Raw genomic sequence first — 16,385 nt, 5'->3', positions numbered from 1 at the left:
CCCAGGCAACAGCCAGGCTGGCCCGGGACATGTGGGATGCATTGTCTAGGTGTTTTCCTCCGCCGCTCCTCTCTCTACCCTGCCTTCCTCTGCCCTGTCTCTCGCTGCCCTGCATCTCTATACCCTTGTTGTCTGTACCCTGTCTTTCTCTACCCTATCTCTCTCTACCCTGCCTGTCTCTACCATGCCTCTCTACTCTGCCTCTTTCTACTTTTCCCTTCTCTAGCCTGCCTTTTCATACCCTGACTTTATCTCTACCTTGCCTCTGTCCTGCCTCTCTCTATCCTGCCTTTTCTTACCCTATTTTCTCTACACTGCCTCTCCATCCTACCTCTCTCTTCCTTGCCTCTCTCTGCCTCTTCCGACTCTGACTCGTGCCACCCTGCCTCTCTCAACCCTGCTTCTTGGTCCTGCCTCTGTAAACCCTGCCTCTATCTTGCTTCTCTCTTTACCCTGCATCTCTTTATCCCGCCTCTTTCTACTCTGCCTCTCTCTATCCTGCCTTTTCTTGTCTTCGTATGAAACATTAAAAACACATTTTTATTTTCAATATATATAATGCAATTTGAGCTTCCTCTGGCTCTAACATAATGCTGTAAACCATCATTTTTCCAGACGTAGATCAGGCTTTTGACCTGAACGACTATGTGGGGAATTGGGGCTCTTCATGGTATTGGTGAGGTCTGAAAGTTTCAACTCACTGTGACGGCAGCTTAACCAGGCCTCAGGATCCAGCCCATTTACTTCACAAATCCTTTCAACCATGGGGGAGTTTAGACTTTTTAACTTTTTGTACATTTTCTTGTAAAATATTGTAAATGATTGCAAAAATGTCACCCAACAACTAAAATGTATAGCGGAGAAAAGAACAGCTCTTTGGGTGGCTCTGGTGAGGGCCTGATGACTCTGATAAGAACTGGACGTTTCTAGTCACCCACAAGTGACATCAGGCTGATTACTTGGGCCTCTGTGTGTGTGTGCTTGTGTGTGCATGTGTGTGTGCATAGTTCATGTGTGTTTGTGTATGCTTGCTGAGTCTCTACCAGGCAGTCAGGGTCTCAGTTTCACTGGAGAGCCAGGGCGTCTGTGAAGCACTGTCAGCATCTTCCTACTCAGCTACCAGCCTACATCTGCACTCGCTGCTTCTCCACTTTTTAAGAAAGACATGGAGGACTTTAATTTGGTATGAGGGCGAGTGATGATAGGGACGAATGGCCTTCCATTTGTCTTTCTTGTTTTGGAGGAACGTCTGTAGCGCTCATGTGATGTTCTGAGTCACTTTCGTTTGTGCACATGTGCTGCAAGAATGACTCAGTCTGATTGTGTCTGGATTACTGATGCAGTCTCAAGCCAAGGTCTTGAGGCTCACGACAAAGACAAGCCAAGGAGCCCGTGAACACATTTGAGAAGGTTGCCGTCTACTTCGGAATGAGCCCGGTCATTTGGTTTTCAACAGCCTAACCTTGATTCTGTCTGTCTCTATGCTGTTTCGTAGCAGAAGTTAGAATCCCTGACTTTACATTCCAGTGTTTGTGCTTCTGGGGCTGTCTGTTTGTGGAGGTACAGTACAGCATGACAGCATCTATCTCTCAGACACCCCGCGCTGGCGAGGGGATGTGGGTGACAGTAATTCAATGCAGGCTGGGAGAGTACACAACTGATGAAAATCAGACACTCAATTTGTTACAGCTGCACATAAAGATGGAAGAACGCCATTTTGAGGGCCCAATAATTACAGTGTCTCCAGAAGTATATTTAGCTCAAAGAGAGGAGGGAAGTAAATATTTTTTACAGCGTTTCTTCATTTAACGAGCTGCAGCACATGTGTAGAGAGAAGGAGGGGGAAGCTCGGTCCCTGTCACAGACGAGACAAGAACCGATAGGACGGAGACCTAGACTGAGTCGTCAGAGATGCAACCTACAGTCGGCCATGTTGAGACTTTCATTTTTCTGTCATTTGTCACGGACTTGAATGTCTAATGAGAAAAGTAGCTTCGGAAGAGAGAAACTATCTGTCAGGTGTGCGACATCTTTCATTGTCTTGCTGAAATGGGATCATTTCTCAGGTTGACTTGAGTATTAAGACGTTTGTGTGTGGGACGGTACAGACGCGAACATCCAAAGTCAGACCCAAATCCCATCCTCCAGCAGCCATCGAAGGCTGTCAATCACCCCCTGTGCTTTAATACTAAAAAGATGAGTGCTCTCATGCTACGAGCTCACACGCTACAGGCTCCACTCTGCCTCTGAAGCCTGATGACCCCTCCCCTTCGGAAAGCACAACCGGGGTGACGGAGACAAAAGCATATTTCCCAAATAAAAGTGGCGCCGCATTAGTTTTACACAACTTTTTGTTTTATTCAACAAAGCATGAAATCCCTCAAATTCAGCAATATCAGATGGCAAATAGAAAGCATGAGCGCGGGAGAGTTCTGAGGGAAGGACCTGCAGAAGGGACAAAGATCTGTGTTGTGCTGCGCCGCGCACACTCAGCCCTGGGGTGTTTCATTTAAGCGCTGTGCAGACTTGGCTCCCAACACCAGCACTCAGCCATAAAACCAGCGGCCAGGACGCCTGCAGTCCAAAGCACTGGAACAGTGTGAGGGATTTAGAGCCTTGCCACGTCACTCTGAGCGGACTCTCGCCCTTCCAGACTGAGTTTCCTCTCAGTATCCTACACTTGTCTAGAGGTGACAATGACAGTCCTGTTGTACTGTAACTAACCCAGCCCACGGCTCGTTGCTGTCCGTGGTGCTCTCCCCTCTCTGCTGACCTCATCTCCCTGCATTTCTCTGCTCTTTCTTTACTCTCACACAGGTGAGGACGTATGTTGCACCTGCAGATGCAGAGCTTGTGCATGTGGCATCTGGTTTAACGAGCTGACACTACGCCTTAGTAGTAGATGAAAAAAGGATGGTGCGTGGGTGTGTGTGTGTGTGTGTGTGTGTGTGTGTGTGCGTGTCGAAATGCACGTGTGTGTGCGTGTTTGCAGGCCCAGTCTAGGACACTGCAGACCTGTTTCCAGTTTAAAGCAGAAGCCCCACAACAAAGGGATCGGCCGGGGGAGTCATAACGAGGAGAATATCATTTTTCTTGGCCCCTGTGATCTGCCAATCTAACGTTTCACTTTCAAAGCGCTGCTCGCTGGCAGAAGTCCTCAGCGTTGCATATCTGCTGGAAGAAGGGAACAACCCCTCCTGCCTGCCAAGCTCTCTAAAGAGAAAAGAGGGGAGGCCTCACAAAAAATAGTCAGTAATGTCCCCCTCCTGTCCTCTGTGGTGGATAAAGGAAGTGTGTCTTTCTGCAGGAGGATCCTGCAGTAATCCTCAAACAGGCTGTTTCGGGCCACAGGATCTCTGCTGAAGCTGCCAGAGAAGCCTTTGTCAGACCACACCGCCGCGGTGGTTAGACCCCCACCAGGAGCGCAGGAAGTGAGGTCAGACTCCCCCAAGGGGGAAAGGAAGTGAAGCATCCCAGCATCCGTCTGTCAGAGTCAACATCCAGGTTATGTCATTAGTGAAGAAATATAACCACTGGGTATTCAGGTCCTCTGCTCCTCTTCTACAGAAGGGTTGAATGTCTGGATGGATAATTTTCAGTTGTTTTTGAATGTCAGCCATTATGTCAAAAATACTTTATAAAGTCTGTCACTTAATTTATTCCTCAGAAACACCTGCCACACAGGTAAGAATGTTACACCTATAGGAATCCCAGTCATACAGGTAATGCCCTAGCTAACAACGACACTGACACCAACAAGAGAGTAGGAAGATCTGTCGTGAGTATGTCTTCATGAATCAGAGACCTGGACTGAAGGGATGCTGGGTGCTCATGTGTTGACCAGATCTGTGGTTTTGACTCGGTGCCCGTCCTATGGATAGAAGAAGGGATATCATTCATTGACTTGGTATTTATGGGCGGAAGGAAAGCTGCTTTGATAGAGAGACTCTTGAGTGCTTCTCTAGATCAGATGTACTCGTGTCCCGAACTTCTCGCCTCTTCCCCTCTCAATCTGTGGCCCCATTAAACATTAAAGGCACGGGGTCTCGCTTTGCTGCAGGACACACAGGGAAGTGACGAGAAGTGGACTCGAAGGAAAATAACTTAAAAGCAAAGTCAGAATACGTTGTGTTCAAAACGAATAAAGTGAAACTCCACATAGATGTCAATCTGTGAAGTCTCAGAATCTGTTTTAACAAGGTCCAAACCCGCCGACTAAGTCAATTTCTTTGATAAACATCATGGTGTGTGCCCACCATCTGTTGTTGTTGTGTTTCCAGCCACACAGAAAATGAGACAGCCCCATAGTGTCTCTGTTGTGGAGACAGATCTACAGGGATCCCCGAGAGTGTGCCAAAATCCTCCAGGTGAAGTAGAGGCCTGCACTCTGTTTAAAGACTGACACTTTAACTACTTCTCACACACTGGAAGGGATATAGACCCACTGAGACATAGACAGATACAGAGAAAGCAGGGAGACAGAGAGAGACACAGAGAGACACAGAGAGAGAGAGAGAGAGAGAGAGAGAGAGAGAGAGAGAGAGAGAGAGAGAGAGAGAAAGAGAGAAAGAAAGAGAGAGAGAGAGAGAGAGAGAAAGAGAGAAAGAGAGAAAGAGAGAGAGAGACAGAGAGACAGAGAGAGAGAGACAGAGAAAGAGAGAGGGAGACCAAGAGAGAGACAGGGAGAGAGAGAGAGAGAGAGAGAGAGAGAGAGAGAGAGAGAGAGAGAGTGAGAGAGAGAGAGAAAGAGAGAGAGAGACAGCGAGTCATTCATAATGATTATGTTTTCCTTATACACATATATTTATTTTATTTCATGTTGTAATTCATTGTTGTTACTATTACTACATACATTTGATGTGTTCAATCTTGGTTTTGGCAACAATGCTCACTCATTCATGCCAATAAAGCATTACTGAATTGAATTGAGTAATACAAGGAATTTCATTCAGTAGATAGTTTATGAACTACTAAGGGACTTAGTGAATGATCTCCTCTCCTGTCCATCAGCTCATTATAGCTTATGAGTTTATCTGCCAAGCCACAGACTCAGTGGATCCTCTCAGCTCGTTCCCTTGGGTAGTCCAGGACTCTCTACAGACTTGTCAGCTCGTTCCCTTGGGCAGTCCAGGACTCTCTACAGACTTGTCAGCTCGTTCCCTTGGGCAGTCCAGGACTCTCTACAGACTTAGTTAGATATGCCGGTGAAGATCAGCAGTCACATCTTGTATTGTTTTCTGGACGGTATTCTAATTTCAGATAAAAATACAAACACCTCTTCTGCTGCCCAGGGAACATCTGGGGAGCAGAGTATCGGGGCTCTCATCTGCGTGCGGAGCATTGACCCACACATGCCTCAAGATCCTGCCAGGCATGTGTGTGTGAGTGTGTGAACTGCAAAGGGGTGTGTACAGCTTGTTTTGAGATCATAATTGCATATTCATGCTGCGGTTTGACAAAATTGCACCAGGGGGTGAATCGAATTTGAATATTGTAACCTGTAATAGTTTATCTTGTAATGTAATTCTATATTTTCGTGTCCCACAAAGACACACACACATTCAGTTGTGTGTGTATATCACTCTTTCCTTGTCACTCGCAGGCTTCTACACTTCAGTAGTAGAATTGTAATTATGTCATCAACAGGTAACCGAAGCCAGGAGACCAAACCCACCTAATTTACCATGGGAAAGATATAAAGACCCGTGAGATCCTCAACACCACCCCCTCCCTGCCCAGCCCAGGGTTCATGGGGGGAGGGGGGGGGGTGGCAGGTGGGGGTAACCAGTCGTGAGGAGGAATCGGGGAGATTGGAGCTGGCACCTCACACTCGGAGGGAGCTCCAGGGGGAGGGGGCCCAGCCCCGGGCGGTCCATGCCCAGTCAGGGTGAGGGATCGTGGGGGAAAGGGGACCTGGCAGCTCCACTTCCTCCTGGCTCTGCGGCGCAGGCCTAATTAGCCAGAGAGCACCCCTCTCGGCTGTGGAGAGAAAAGCTCCAGAAATCAGGACCAGATGAGAACCTTGGAGTAGAAGGAGACAACAGCCATCATCAGAGTTGATAATCAGTGTGTGTTTTATAAATAGACACTCCCTCATTATCTGGGTCTCTTCCGTCTGACTCCACATGATGTTCTGGTTAGATTTTAGACCCTTGTTTCATACTTGGCTTTGCAAAGGCTTTGCAGTTGGTTATACGAATAGTGTTGACGTGCCGATGGAGAGTGAGTAGGGCTGTGGACAGGTTTCACTGAGACAGTGCACTCCATATCTCATTACCCCCCCCCCCCCCTTCAGCCTCTCTCTCTCTACCTGTCAGTCTCCCTCATTCTTACTCTCTTCCTTGCTCATCCTCTCTCTCTCTCTCTCTCTCTCTCTCTCTCTCTCTCTCTCTCTCTCTCTCTCTCTCTCTCTCTCTTGCTCGTATACACACTCACATACTCTCTTTCTCTGGTGTTGTGGTGTTGATAGCAGCGGAAGCTCTTTTGGGGCGGGGGTGTCGATTTCTTGGTGCAATCTGCACCACTCTTTCTTATCTCTTATCTCTTGCCTTTGGTTTCTGCCTGTCATCTTGTGTGTGCGTGATAGCGGGCAGTTTACCCCTCTCTTCTGATCCACGCACTGATTGGACCATACTGGCGTTGACACCCACCAAGGGATCAACGTTTGGGTTGATGGTCCCAGAGCTGAGCAGCTGCAGAGCTTGTCAAGGATCAGCCCCTATCCACCCTCTCAGACAGGATGTGATGTGCTGCAGCAGTAGTGTGCTGTGCTGGGTGAGGGGATCCATCCAGCAGCCCTCCTCTACACTCTAACCAACTGACACCTGTGACATCACTGGTGAGCGATTGGTGGACTGCCACGCCAGGGGAGGGGGTCCTCCACTCTTTGGGCCTGATGTTGTTTTAATGCAGAAGCAATAAATACTATATCCCTGTAATAACACCCAGAAAATGGAAAAGGAATCTAAAGGCCTCTGTTCCTGCATCAGAAGCAAGAGGAGACATATTTGTAGTCCTCTGGCAGTAACCAGATCCAGTCTCTGATCCCCCAAATTCATATGGTCCCCTGTAGCCATGACTGATTTCCCAACCGCTGAGCAGCAGTATGGAGAGAGGCAGAATAGTGAGGCAGTGCAGAGCACAGAGGCAGACTAGAGAGGCAGAGCAGCAGAAGCCTTCCAGGAAGGAGGCTACCCAGCATGCCTTTGGACCAAATTCAAATGCAAAAACCATGTGGCGTGTAACAGTAGATAAAGATTCCTGGGGGTTGTGAGGGACAGCTCTTATTTCTTTGGCCTACAGAGCCCACCTACAGCACCCCAGGGTTACCAACAGCCCACTGGGCCCACCTACAGCACCCCAGGGTAACCAACAGCCCACTGGGCCCACCTACAGCACCCCAGGGTAACCAACAGCCCACTGGGCCCACCTACAGCACCCCAGGGTAACCAACAGCCCACTGGGCCCACCTACAGCACCCCAGGGTAACCAACAGCCCACTGGGCCCACCTACAGCACCCCAGGGTAACCAACAGCCCACTGGGCCCACCTACAGCACCCCAGGGTAACCAACAGCCCACTGGGCCCACCTACAGCACCCCAGGGTAACCAACAGCCCACTGGGCCCACCTACAGCACCCCAGGGTAACCAACAGCCCACTGGCCCACCTACAGCACCCCAGGGTAACCAACAGCCTACAGGGCCCACCTACAGCACCCCAGGGTAACCAACAGCCCACTGGCCCACCTACAGCACCCCAGGGTAACCAACAGCCTACAGGGCCCACCTACAGCACCCCAGGGTAACCAACAGCCTACAGGGCCCACCTACAGCACAGGTTTGTTGTTGAAATGACAGAGAGACAAAGAGTGACCCAGTTGATCCAAAGCACACCTGCAGAGAGGAAGGACTGCCTCCCATGTTATGCTGTGTATCCCGAAAATGAGAAGGAACGCTGCGGGCACAGGGACCTAAATAACACAGTATGTATTTTTTCTCTTATACCCCCCCCCCCCCCCCCGCATACAGCTCACATTCGATTTTTAAGGCCATGATAAATATGTTGGGCAGCTCCCTCTCTCTTGCTGAGCACATAGCTGAGCTTTCTCTCCCCGGTCTGGTTTCAATTTCTGGAAAATGAAGAGGTAGTAAGAAGGAAAAACTCTGGCCTTGTAAATCCATTATTGTTCAGGATACAGCAGAAATCCAGCTTTAATAGCTGTGTTTGTTTAGTATATGCTCTCAGTCCTCCACTACATAATCCCATTCGCTGACCAAGGCTTAGCTGCGCAAATAAATACGGTAATGGATCTCTTCACGTCGTGCGAAAAGGACGCAACGAAGGCACCGTGGACGAGCTTTTCCAGATGGCACCAATAGATCACATTATTTACATGGATTGTATTCAGTTACCCTGGCAACGCAGCTCTATTACATGGCTCCCTGACCTGGGCCTGATGAGCAGGGGGGAGAAGGGAGGAGGGGTAGGGGTTGCTGATGCGCAGATGTAGTGTCACATCGACGCACCTTCTCCCCAGTGGAGCCCTCGTATGCATCCTCTCTGATATGTGATCCTGGGGAAGACTGATCACCCTGCCCCCATTGGAGGAGCGGGCCTCTGCCCCTTCCACCCATAACCTGTGGTCCAGCACTCATTACTGAGTCCCTCTCTGGGGGCGTCACGGATGGTTTGCTCTGTTCATGACACTTAATTGTTTCTCTCTGTCTCTCTTCTTCTCAGAGAAGATTGTTGTGGATGGCTCCAGGTCTGATTGTGCTGTGGGCTCTGATGCTGTACTGACCATGTCCACTAGGGGGAGACCTTAACACAAGAACCTCAGGCTGATTGTGCTACGCTCAGCAAGTTCTGAACTAACATGCAGCCTCTGCAGGTTGCTTGTTGGTTTGTCGTTGACCATAATTCAATTTAGTGCAGTGCTCGCATATATTTTAGACTGTGACTGGTTGCTAGTTATTCTAGTTAGACAGAATGTGCTTTCTCTTGTACATTTATCTTGTACATGGGGGGGAGGGGGGGGGGGCGGGGGGCGGGGGGATTCTGTCCTAACGTAATTGGAGTTTGTGCGCACAGATAAAACCTCTTCACTGTTCAGTTTGAGATATTAATGCGCATCCACATGGATTATTGAAAGTAAATGACTGTAAAATCCAAAAAGTAAAGGAACCACTCCATTTTGTCTTGCTGTTAGTTAACTAGCCAGCACGTCATCCATGAACCAAAACCTTTGAAAGTTGATTCAAACAGCCAGCGTCAGTCAGCACTGCAGCTCATCTGGCAGTGTATGTGCTGTAATAGCGATACGGAAATTTGCTTGTAATGTATGCCCAAAAAACGTATTTGTGAAATGTCAACGGAAATGTTGCAAGGAAGTCCTTTTTTTGATGATGTCTAGCAAAGCAATAGAAATCAAATCCCTGTAGAATACGGCTGAACTGTAGGCTAAACAAATGGATGGAATGTGAGATGTGTACCTCCCCCTTTATAATACTGTAAAATGATTTGCTGAATTAAAAACTGATTGACAGGTTCAGGTGGTGAAAAGGGGGCCACATTTTAGAGTTTTTACCCGTAACTTTTTAGGTGTATATATTTTTCCCAACGCAAACATCCGAGTGAGATCATCCGAACAACATCACATGGGGCACTGCACTGTCCTGAGCATGACACTTGCCGATTTTTAACTTCATACAGTTGTCCAGTTCTTGAGATAATTGAGCCACAAAAACAGAAACACACACAACAATTATTTATAAGTCTGTATTCTGTTAATCTATATTTGTAAATAAGAAATAAATACCAGCAGACTGGAATGTTCTCCCTTGTGGTGTTACATGGAGACGACATCTCACTGTGCTGGTACACCAGTCATGAACTCCGAACGCTACCATGACATGAGCGTCAAACACACTACTGTATGATATACACAGTAAAAATACAGTGAGCCGCAGTGAACCCTTTTAAATGGTAAAAGCAGGAAATGTAATCATTGTTAGCGTATTTGCTGCGGAGCTGAGGAAAGACTGACTACCATTAGTACCGGATGGTTGTGGGTGTGAATCTCTAGCGAGGCTGCAGGCTGAGGCTGAACCCAGCTGTACAAACGCAGTGAGGAATGTGTTAGATGTCTGAAATGGTCAGAGAACCAAGTCACTGGTTAGGGCAGAACCGGACTGCAGGATGTGGGAACCACAGGCCAACCTTAGGGACCAGCACATCTGAGGTGTTGGATCCACTGTCTGAACTCTGAGGTAAAAACTTGGTCTTGGCTCAAACTCTGATCTGCTCAGCAAGGGGAATATTAGGATGCCTCAATGTTGTGTTCCAGTTGTACTGCCTCTTACAGGGCACAAACGGAGGGTTTATGAAAATAATTTTAAAATGCAAATATAGAAATGTATATAAAATATTATACATATCATCTTACATGAAAGTAGTCAGCTTATCAAAAGTATTTGTCATATTTTAACAAGTACACACAGCGTATTATTTGGTATAACTATATAATATATAAATACATGCTATAATGTACATGTATACATTTGTATATAATTGGTTTAACTGATTAACATTTATGAACACAATATATATATTTAGATTTATATATACAATTTATAGACATATATTAAGTGATACATTGTAAATTAGGAAATTGATGACATTTCAACTACTTGGTTGAGGACTTACATGTGCTGTGTTGAATCCACAATAAAAAAAACAGCCAGCATTTATGAAGATTACTTTTGTTATTTTGTTGGCCTCCATTTACTGCTATTATTAAACAAAAACAGTTTGTAAGACAACAAAACCGAGACAAACTTTGGACCAAATTTTTACTGGAAGACAAAAAAAATCAAACTGTGAACTTCACATTTCCTGATAACATAAACAGTATTGCTTGGTTAACAACATTCCTCCTTAACAACGGCACAATGTTGTCTCTGTCATTCTCCTCTCCATCCACCACTAATGATCGTGCAGTAATGCATCAGCCATGTTTACGGCTGGCTTTGAAAACCTGTTGATCTGGAGGCAGCCATATTTAGGACATGAGGATAGGCTCCAGCTGCATGGAGATGGCAGAGTCGCTCCACGCTTCATTATTCTGGAGAGAAGCGTAAAATAAGACGCTATAAAGACAGCCAGTGGCTTGCCTTCATGTCCTACAGCCATCTTTTGTTGTTTTAATGTTTTTCTCATTACATGCCAATGCTCACAGAAGCTTTTGTTTGTGGCAGGGTTTTCGGGCCCAGACCTTCTCATTTCCTGAGAGATGTTGTGGCAGTGATTGGGTATATTGGCACCTCAGGAGGAAGAGAGGCGGAGTTAGCCCAGTGAGGTAGCTGTAATTTAGCGGAGCATGGAGACTCCATACCAAGTCTTAATCATGTGTTGGGTTCTAAACAAGCCTGCTTGTCTCCATGTGCACAGCGGGCTATGGACGTCACATGGCTGTGAGCTCACACAAAGAGCTCTAGCGGTCTGCGCACACAGACAGGTCTATCTGAATGCTCAGAAAGGCAGGTCCAGCTGTATCTCAGACAGAGGGGTCTAGCTGTAGAAGTGTAAGTGTAAGTCTAACACAATTTGATCCCTTCTGTGGCCCTTCCTGCTACTCAGCGTATTTCTGGGTTGCAGTGAGAATTGACCATGTGGACCAGAGGAGGCCTGCGCTGCAGCTGTGCCTGGACAGACAGCCTCCACTCACACACCAACACCAGTGCTGTGTTTACCATGGATAATGTAAAGAGATTAGACTGAAATGAAATGCAAATTGAGATTCCAGGGTTTGGTGCAACGAGAGGGAGGAGGCTCCAGCTTGTGACTTCAGCGTAAAGCGATACTCTTCAGAGGAGATGTTTGCTGACAGCCATGGGGCCCTGATCAGAAATTGCACACACAGACACACAAGCACGCATGCACACAAGCACACTCATACACGTTTGTATATAGACATACACATTGTCTCCCTCTCACACGCTCCTCCTTCCAGCACCGTACAGTAAGCCTAACCAGAGAAAACCAGCAAAAGTCGTGTTAGTTAGCTCAAGTAAAACCTACTTTAACGTGTTTACAATTGTGCATCGAATCCCTGTTAAGTTTCTCCTGATGCACTTCGACATGGCTTGATTTTTGCAGCTGCAGTTTCTGAAATGCATGTTTCTCAGCTAGAACGTGTCAAACATCTGTTAAGTGATTTTTAACCTCGCCTTAAATCTTTTCCTGCTTTTAAACGAGAGAAAATTAGGTGTTATAATGTTGTGGGTGTTTTTATAGACGCTATGGGCACACACACACACACGCACATACAAAAAACACACTCACAAAACACATACATTGGATTATTGACACTTCAGTGAACAGTATTTGCAGTGTTCCAATCAGTCATCAGGTGGAGGCCAGGCAGGCGATGCTGGCGTCACTGCTGCCCTGCTACATGTGCTAAAGCAGCGTAGTGATAGCCTGAACCAATACATGAGTTAATCATCAAAGTCCTCAGGCCAGGCCAAAGTAAACCCATTCTCAGGGTCCTGCACCTTTGCTCCACAGAGGCTTCAAGGAACTGACTACAGTATGTGTGTGCACTCACTATGAGACCGGCACATTGAAAGAATGTATAAATAGTACAATCCCCTAAGCTCAGTGTTTTCTCCCCCTCAGTTCCTGCAACCCAGAACTAATAGAAAATAAGGAGAAAGAAATGATGGGGCCAGGAGAAAGATCAATCCTGGGAAGGCTTCACATGGATGGAAGGAAAAAGATGTCACCCAAATTGAGCTTGGCTCCCTCCAGAGTTTTTGCGTGGACTGCGGAGCACACATAATATCCAAAGAGACAGTCATTATTTCAATGAATATCGTCAGTCAGGCTAATGGAAGGTCTCCATTGTGGTCAAATCAGGAGAAGTCTGGATCCACTAGCATCAGTTGTTCTGTGATAAAGCAGAGCACTGATTTATGCAATCTGGTTCTGATTACACACCGAGGATCCACGGATCTATCTGGAAATAATGACCCCCCCTGCCTCCCCCCCCCCTCTAGCCCCCCCCCCCCCCAAGCGCTTAATGGAGGTTGACACTTTCCCATCTATTTGAAAAAAACATGGAAAATAATGGAAGACCTTGCAGATTCTCAAAAGTGACTTCTGTAAAGTTGTTTCCTCTACTAATTAAGCATCGCAACAGTTTGGTCTACTATGGTAGATTCTATGCAATGCCTTGTAATTCTCAGCACTGACTGAGAATTTCCTCCAGTAGCATTTGATCAAAAAAACTAAACAAGAATAACAATGTAAAACAGGAGGATAGAGTTGAAGGAGATTTTAATGAAAATTCCTCATTATGCTGACGTCATCCTGCACATAAAATATTTTTGGTGTATGCCATGAGTGCAGCGCAGTGTACGACTGTTTCTACAACACTGTGATGTGCAATGTAGGGTTATATCTCTCCTACTGTGCAGTACAGTGTAGGGTTATATCTATACTAGGGTTGAGATGTCAGATGATCAGAGGCTGTGGTCTCTAGCAGGGTTGAGGCCGGCAGTGAGTGAGGACAGGGCGGTCGAACGCCTGCCCCCCTTACCTGCCCCCTCCCCTTCCCCACTGCTCTGTCAGCACTATAACAAGGCAGCCAGACAAGGTGCTGAAACCCCCCCCCCCTCCAGGGACACGCCCCCACAACCTGCTGCTACACCGTATAAACACACACGCAGACACACACACACACACACATACACTACAGAAACAAGTGACTAAAAGGTTGGAATAAAGATAAAAACACAAACCACTTGCTCCTAGCAGTTTAGGTACATGGATATGGTTTAAAGTGAGTTAAATCATTAAACCTTCTGTAATGAAGGGCCACTCTGTCACAGATGCCCTCCGGTGCTCCAGGTAGACCCTGGGGGGTGGCAGAGGGGTGTCAGTCACACGGCTGGGACAGAGATAACTGACTTAGAGCTGGGGAGCTCTAACCAACACCCAGCAGCTGTCTCCATGCTGCCTGCAGGCTAGCACACAGACACACACTTGCTAATGAAAGCCAGATCCTCCTCAGGGAAGCAAACATTGCTTTACACAAAATACTTTGCGCAAAATGTTTATTATCCTTCCAGCGCTTTCGCACTAAGAAAATAGTAGAAGGGTCTGAGGAATGTAGGGCTCTCCGACAGCACAGCCTCCACCAACTGAGTAACCAAGGGATTTTCATCTTTTCATATTTTCCCCTTGTTTCCCTGCCCGAATCCATCCATCTTTCCATCCATCCATCCACTTGTCTGTCCGTCTGTCCACTTGGGTGGCGGATGCCCCGTGGCCCGAGTGTCAGAGGGGAGCGCCTGTCTTTCAGCGTCAGGATGCAGCCGTGTCGGAGGTCCGTTGATCCACACTGAGGCCCAGCCACCCCCCCGGAGCCCCCAGCCCTGCCTGCCGAACCTGTCCTGCCGGCCTAGCCAGCCAGCCCTGGACCCCTGCCTGGATGTGTTATCACAGGTGGGCCGTCGGTCACCGCTATCCAGCCTTGTCTCTCTCCATCTTTCCTCAGCTCAGGAGGGGCAGCCAAGAGGCCTTGCACTGCGATGTCCCTGTCCTGTTGCAGGGGACAGGGAGATCCCTGTGAACTGGTGGGGTAATTCTGGAGCTCCGGGTAGAATGTGAAAAGGCAAGGAGAGAAGAATCACTAATACACCCAGATGAAGCATTGATGAAAGCAGAGTAGTAGTGATCTAGGGAGCATGGTGAAAGCATAGTATTTTTCTTATAGGGAGTGTGGCGAAAGTAGAGTATTTGTGATCTAGGGAGCATGGTAAAAGGACAAAGCTTTCTTTCATCTTTTCTGTTGCAATGCCAGTACCCAGCTGCATCTCTCTGACACACCAGTTTACTGTGGCCTGTCCACTTTCACTGAAGAGTGCTATTGCTTTAGTCCAATTAATTTGCTTATATTAAAGGATTGCAAATACACCAATGTGAATCAATCATTTTTTATTGTATTTTTAAAATAATTATTATAATAATGAATCAACATATTATGGTACCAAACAACAAACCTTCAACTGTAGCTTTTCTGAATGAAAGGTTTATGAAAAGTTTGCAAAAAAAGACATAAGTAGGACCAAAATAACAGTTTGGAAAAACTCAGGTTTAAGAAGGAGGTGGAGGGAGAGGAGGGGGCGGCGAGGAGGAGGTGGAGGGGGAGTAGATTGTGGAGGGGGGTGAGGAGGAGGAGGATGTGGAGGGGGTGATGAGGAGGTGGGTGAAGTGGGGGGAGGGGAATGAGGAGGAGGATGAGGAGGCAGAGGGAATAGGTTGGAAAAGAGAGGTGAGCAGCAACAGGAGACTCGGCATGACGTGGGTGGCCAAGAAACAGGCCCAGAGGCATGGAGAGTGAGGCCAGGGGGACCCTCACACTGACCCAACACCGACCCAACACGTGAGGCTGCTCCGCCAGCCTCGCAGCCAGACAGAGCTGGCAGAACACCCCACAGAAGGCCCATGGCCTCGGGGAATGATAATGAACATGGAATGAAGAAATGATATTTGCACAAATACAACCAGATGCAGAGGTGGGAGAAATCAGCAGCAGATGTCGGGTGAGGAGCAGAGCAAGGGGCCTGAACCGTGCGGCCTCAAAGGACAGCCATGCCCTGCGAGCATGTGTAACCCTAGCCTGCCCGCAGATCATCATGTATCTCACCTCCACTAATGAGGGAGGCATGGAGGCTGCAGCAGCTAGCCATGCAGCTGCTGGAGATGGTTTAGGACTGTCCAGACACAACACCACCTAATTAGACATATGGTTCACACATAGAGGAAACCACATGTCTGAATCATCACTGTGCATACGGCAGGGTGTGGAGTAGCACTAAATAAAAAACCTACTCAACACATAATTCTACTTGATTTTGAAACACTGTCAGATTTTGAAGTAGTTGGACCGTTCAGGTCCATGTATCTGGAGTAGCTACTAGGGAGTCAGATGGCTAAGCGGTTAGGGAATCGAGATACTAATCAGAAGGTTGCTGGTTCGATTCCGTGCTGTGCAAAAATTACATTGTGTCCTTGGGCAAGGCACTTCACCCTACTTGCCTCGGAGGAATGTCCCTGTACTTACTGTAAGTCGCTCTGGATAAGAGCGTCTGCTGAATGACTAAATGTAATGTATATGTTGTTGGGAAACATAATAATGTATCGCATCTAATCATACCAATGCTATGTAAACAATCTATCTCTTGTTTTTGTGTGGATTTTTTGTAATGCAGACGCAGTCATATAGGATGTAATAAGACACAGATTTTATTATGAAAAGCTGAAGGGGGCCATACGTTTACTTTTTGAAGGCTCTGTTTGGCCAGTGCAAGCCACTGT

This window comes from Hypomesus nipponensis, chromosome 23 (genome assembly GCF_054491055.1).
Source record: "Hypomesus nipponensis isolate SF chromosome 23, ASM5449105v1, whole genome shotgun sequence".
Classification (NCBI taxonomy): domain Eukaryota; kingdom Metazoa; phylum Chordata; class Actinopteri; order Osmeriformes; family Osmeridae; genus Hypomesus; species Hypomesus nipponensis.
The sequence above is the reverse complement of the archived record's forward strand: the minus strand, read 5'-3'. Positions refer to the sequence as shown.